At 58.6% G+C, this 6,000-nt stretch overlaps 1 long non-coding RNA gene across 1 annotated transcript; it reads right to left on the bottom strand.

Annotated features, from left to right (window-relative positions):
- Positions 1-582: 582 nt before the first annotated feature.
- Positions 583-2,371, bottom strand: LOC125753353 (uncharacterized). The gene is made up of 2 exons (XR_007404986.1): positions 2,135-2,371; positions 583-783 (listed from the first exon to the last, which is right to left on the bottom strand). It is a non-coding gene; the product is annotated as an uncharacterized LOC125753353 (long non-coding RNA).
- Positions 2,372-6,000: the final 3,629 nt, after the last annotated feature.

Raw genomic sequence — 6,000 nt, 5'->3', positions numbered from 1 at the left:
CCCTGCGTGGGGACAGCCCCGGCCCCTGGTCTCACGGCCAAGAGACCAACCAGGAAGGCTGGTCCTGTCCCTGCGCCTGGAACTCCCGCCACCCAGAGAGGAGCCTGCCCTCCGCTCCTGTGCTCGGCCGCGGCTGGCTGCCGTTGGGGCCTGCCGGAGGCTCCTGAAGCCCAAAGGAAGATCAGTAAGGAGGGCTTTGGGTCAAGCAACCCGGGTTTCAATCCGAGCCCTGCTCCTTAACAGCTGTGCGCTCCCCCGTGTTGACCTAAGCTTCCCGGGCCCCTGCGGCTCTTCTGCAGAAAAGGATAATGACTGCGACCTGCAGGGCGGCCCCGGGGACACGCAGGCGGGCATTTACTGCCGCACTTGGAGGAGATCAAGGGCTCAGCACATAGTAGGTGCTACCAATATTCCCATTACTAATAATGACATCGATACTCCCCGCGTTCAAGACTGAGCTCCCGGTTCGCCACCCCCTCCCAGGGCCCACATCATTGGGGACTTTGAGAGCCTTTTAAACTAGAACCGAAGGTGAAACCGGAAGATTGGTTTTCCCGAACAAAATTGGCCAGGGGCAGGGAGGACCGCGGCGAAAGGATTTTTTTACAGGAGCAAGCGGTTCCTCAGAAAGGGCTAAGGCAGGACGCCGGGGGCTCAGTAGTTGAGCATCTGCCTTCCACCCAGGCCATGACCCCGGAGTCCCGGGATCGAGTCCCGCGTCGGGCTCCCCGCAGGGAGCCTGCTTCTCCCTCGGCCTGGGTCTCTGCCTCTCTCTGGGTCGCTCTGGAATAAATAAATAAAATTAAAAAAACAAAGGCTACAGCCCGGGAGTCCATGAACAGGGCGCTAGCCGGAAAAAGTCCTGGTGGGGAGCGAGCGAGACCCTCCCAGGCCACCACGGAGCCAGAAGAGCAGGCCCTGGAGGACCGCAGGACGCTGCCCAGAGGATGCCCTCCCTCCGGGGCGGGAAGCTGGGAGGCTTTTCTCAGACACCTGCCCGAGGACACCTGAGCCTCTGGGTGGCCACGCTGATCCCATTAGACCCCGAGGTTTGCTGAGGGCAGCTCCTGGGGGTTAAACCTCTTCCTCAAATGGCAGGCTGCGAGCCAGGCCGCGGGGCGGCTCATGCCCTCCTGCCCTGGCCTCAGCGCTCGGCCTTCTGCGCAGGAGCCTCCCGGGTCAGTCTGCGGTTAACGGTGAGCTTTGCCTTTTTGTATCCCCTGCGTCCCCTTCCTGGGGAAGCATTTTATCTTCACAAACTCAGTACCAGTCCCTGTTTTTCCATGCAGAGAGGAAATAAATGACTTGCCTAAAGTCACAAAATGGCAAGTGATAAAGCTAAAGGAGGGTTTCCATTCTCTCGACGCCCGGCCTGGGGCACCTTCTACTGCACTCCGATGCTCGGGGGTGCTCCGCTGACAAGCAGCGGTGGCGTCATGTAGGATCCCGTTGGAGATGTGGTCTTTGTCTACTGAGCCCGCAGGTCCAGGTGCAGCCTGGCAGTGTGTGGTCATGCCCTCCAGGGGATTTTGATTCGAACCAAGTACTCCCCGTACCTGGGTGTCCTGAACCTCCAAAGATAGGAATCACCAAAGGGCCGGCCCCCAGGGTCGCTTCCCTCAATTTCCCCAATATGAGATCTGCGTAGGCCCCACCTACATCTGTGAGGGGCTTAGGAGTCAGGTTTGGTTTTCTTTTTAGTTGTCCCAGGTAATTTTGAGGTCCGGGCAAGCTTAGGGAACAGTGACTGATGCTGTTGCATACGAGGCCAGCTTCATAAAAGTCATGGTGTGCCGAGAAAAACCATTATAAACCCGAATTATGGGCTGTCACACTGGAATCAAAATAAGGAATGATCTTTCCCTCCAATTCACTAAAGGTACAGGAGCAGGGAGGCCCACCTGGATTTCCCCCCCTGCTTGCCCGGGGCGGGGGCCTGAGCTCCCCAGTGGCTCCGTGTCACACGGGGATGCCCAGCAAACCGTGGCCAACGCCCAGGATGCCCCTTGAAAGGAAGCATTTGCTGGGGGGCAGGGCGATGGCTATGCCCCCCCATGGGCAGCCCTGCCTCCTGAGGAAAACATGCACCTGTTCCTAAAGGATGTGGGGTGAAGAGAAGGGAGCAGCAGCCCACCTGTTGATGGCAACTTGCCGGGCTGCTTGGGGACCGATGAAAACCCTGAGCAGGGAGGAGAGGGCGGCTTGCAGCGACCAGGCCGCAGGGGACCACCCTGCGGAGATTTTGAGAAAAACGTCTGTGTGGGCCCCAGTGCGGCCGGCTGGATCCGAACCTCTGGGGCCAGGGCTCCAACCTGCTCTTCTAACTCACTCCTGCCTTTACTCAGACTGAAGTGGGAGCCGCCGCATGAGCCTAATTAATTCCAAGGTTCAAAACCATCTCTGCGGCTGCCTTGGCCGCCCCTTCCCATCACGGGGGGGGGGCAGGACCACCCCCCGCCAGTGACATCCCCCAGGGCCTGCCCGAGCTCACGCGGGGTGCACAGCCCACACCCGGCCGACAGCCGCGCTCCGAACCTTCCAGCTGGAGCACCGGGTCCCGGCCCACTAGCCGCGTTTTATTGGTGAGAAAAAAGCACACCCAGGAAAGTTCTAGGCCAGAGTGCTCAGCAGCAGTTTAGAGCTGCAGCTGAGGACGGCGGCCACCGGAGCTCGCCCTGGGTCCCGGTCGGTCCCTGAGTGTTGGGGCAGGACCTGCCCGCCCGGCCCCTGCGTGCGCCCCCGGGCTGCACCTGCCCCCCTGCCCCTGCGTGTGCCCGCCCACCCCCTCCCCGCCCCGCCGCCGCCCCCGCCCCCGCCCCGCCCGCGCCGTATTACTTGGTGTATCGGCGCATCCCCGGCGCGAGCGGCGCGCGGCGGCGGAGGGACCCGGTGGGGCCGCGCCCCCCGTGCCCCGCCCTCGGGAGCCGCGGCGGTGACGTCACGCATTACGTGAGCGCCGCAGGCTCGGGCTCCTCTGCGGGGCAGCGGGGCTCCAGGCCGCGGGCGGGGGTGGGGCGGGGACACTCCGCGCGTGCTTCCCGGGACGACCGTGCCGAGTAAAAAGAGGAGGCGCAATGACGTGGGGACGAGTCCCCGGTCTGACGAGCTTTACCCCAGGGGAGGCTGCGCTGACTGGCGTGGTCCGGGCTCCTACATGCCTTATTTCATGAGGGGCCCCGAGTAACTCCGCAGGGACGAGCTCCCCTGTCCGGCAGGTGCCACGAGCCAGGTGGCTGCTGTGCACACGGCGACAGCACAGCGGCAAAGGCAGGCCCGGGTCGCCCGCCGAAGAGAGAAGTCTGTCTTCTAAGTCGGAATTTTTTGCAACTATTGGGCAACTTCATGCAGCGCCAGGGAGGCCCCTCTATCTCCTCTAAATCTCCATCAGCCCGCCACCCCGCAAAGTCCAAAAAACATGCAATATTTTCAAAGCAAAGCATGGCTTCTGTGCAGATTAGATCCCAGGGAGGGCCTCCAGCCCCCTCCAGGCGTGTTGCAACAGCTGTCATTCCTGGCCGCATCGACCTCCGGCCCTAAGGGAGGGATGGGTCACTCAGTTAAGTTCGGCACAGGTGTACCTACCTGGCTTGCCAGACACGGGGCCACTCTTATGTAAGGTGTCCAGAGACCTGCTGGTTGCATGGGCTCATTCCTCTGATGTGAGACACAGGGTCACCGCTGTCCACCCCCTCCAGGTGGACGGTGTGTCTTTACTTCAGAATGACTTTTGAACTAAGCTTCTTCGGACCAATTTGTTCCTCTGCACAGGACTGCGAGGTTCCATGGCACGCTCTGATCCCGGACCCGGTGGTGAAAGGAGGTTTAAGCAGGGGCACCCTGTAAAGCCACCCAGCCGGCTGTGACTTCCAATATCGGTCTGCTTTGGCTCAGAGAATATTTTAGATTCCCAGAGTTACACAACTGTGTAACTTTGCGTCAGTGATGGAAAAGGTGTCAGTCTGCTCCGCATCCCTCTCTCCACATCAGGAAATGGGCTTTTGGCTCGCAGAGGGGTGAGGTGTTGTTTGGGACCACAGGGTCCACTGGGGGCACGAGCAGCCCCTGGAAGTAGAAGGTTGGGTGGGTGGTCGGCTCTCAATCTGGCGAGTGGCCCCGGGCATGCTGCACAAGCACTCAGTCCCCGCGTTCCCAGTTGTAGAGTGGGAGGGAGTACGCTCACCTCATGAGATCGTGGCGATGATGACACACTTTCATAAAGACCTTAGCTGAACACCTGGTTTTGACCGAAGGGACCTGAAAGTGCTCACTTCCCTCCTTAAACTTTCTTGTCATTCCCTTCTCCCCTCCCACGACGGCCGTGCACGGACACTCAGTCGATGGTCCAGGAGTTCACGGCGCAGGCAGTGTTTATCCTCAGATCAGCAAGCGTCCCTGGGGTGCCTGTGCGTGCACCATATACGCTGCGTGGGAGGATTTAAGCAAAGACAGCCCCCACTTCAGGAAGGCCTTCCACTCTCCCCCAGATGGCAAGGAACATACAACAAAAACAAACATTGGTGGGAAAAAACTCCAGGTTAAGCCGGAGTTAGCTGAGCCGGATTTTAGTCCTATTTCCGATTTCCTGTGTGACCTGAGCTGATAATGATAACATTTATTGAGGGCTTAACACGTGCCAAGCATTGGGATTATCTCACGTAATCCTTTTGGTGACCTAGTAAAGTCACTCCTGATATTATCCCCGTTTTACAGATGAGCAAACTCAGACTTAAAGAAGTGGGTCACTTAGCTGAGGTCATGGTATTCATGCCAGAGCCATACAATATGTGGGCCAGTCCCTTAGCCTCTCCGGGCCTCAGTTTTCTTTTCCCAGTGAAAGGGGAAGTCAGACGGCCTGTGGGGTCCCTTCTAGCTCTTTCTATATTTAAAAAGAGAATTACATAAACATTTTAGAGAAGTTAGGCCCAAGGTGCCTAAGAGTGACACTGAGTGGGGGTGGCTGCCTCATTTCACGTGGGTAGAAAGACTCTAAAATATTTCTTAGGTGTCCCAGCTTCACATTTGCTACCCAATAAGCCAAACAAAGAAATCCTCCTCCAAAGCTTCCTTCCAGTTGATTTAGAGTCCTGAAGCTAATTTTGACCAATTGGAAGGAAAAGCTGAAGATGTGGCCTAAGGAATCATGGCTTGTCACACCACAGATATACATGATGGGAAGCCCACACTCACACTCACACACACACACACGCGTGCGTTGGCACCGTCTCCACCGAAGCTCCGGGCTGACTTCTCCAGCCCAGTTGTCATGGCAACAGCAGCTGCCAATAAGATCATGGAAGACAAGGTTATAATGGCAGCGGTGCCTTAATATTTTACCTAGCAAAACCACTTAGATAGTAAGAGGAAGGACCATAAATCATAAACTCACGGAAGGCCAGGCTCTGCTCCTTGGATGGGTCTGCGTGCACGTGGGGGTGGGACGAGAGGTGAGGGTGAAGGCGCAGGAAAGGAGGCTGAGGCAGGCGGGGGAGGATCTGTGAGGCTGAGCCCGGGGTGCTGTGCAGAGCCTTGCCTGCTGTGTGTGCATCAGCAGCCGGGCTCCCCCATAAGGAGTGGGGCTGGGGGGCTCCCATCCTCGATGAGAAGCCCAAGGCGACCCTGATGGAGGAGAGGAGCGGCCCAGGGGAGACCTACATGGGAGCCAGTGAGTGGCCCCGCAGTGCTCACAGTCACCCGCAGGAAGCCGGACCCCATTGACCAATACCTTTCTGGGGGTGCCTGGGGGGTCAAGGGGTGAGCGCCTGCCTTGGACCCAGGTTGTGACCCCGGGGTTCCGGGATCGAGTACCGCATCTGGTCCCTGCAGGGAGCCTGCCTCTCCCTCTGCCTGGGTCTCTGCGTCTCTCTCTGTGTCTCGTAAATAAATAAAATTTGAAAACAGAAGAGACACCTTTCTGGTTGCCTCCTTGGTCCCTTGCGGCCTATGGGCTTGCACGGCCTGGTGGGTCTCCTGGAACCAAGGTCCTGAAGGGCAGCTCCACTT

This window comes from Canis lupus, chromosome 22 (assembly GCF_003254725.2).
Source record: "Canis lupus dingo isolate Sandy chromosome 22, ASM325472v2, whole genome shotgun sequence".
NCBI classification, from domain to species: domain Eukaryota; kingdom Metazoa; phylum Chordata; class Mammalia; order Carnivora; family Canidae; genus Canis; species Canis lupus.
The sequence above is the reverse complement of the archived record's forward strand: the minus strand, read 5'-3'. Positions and strand labels throughout refer to the sequence as shown.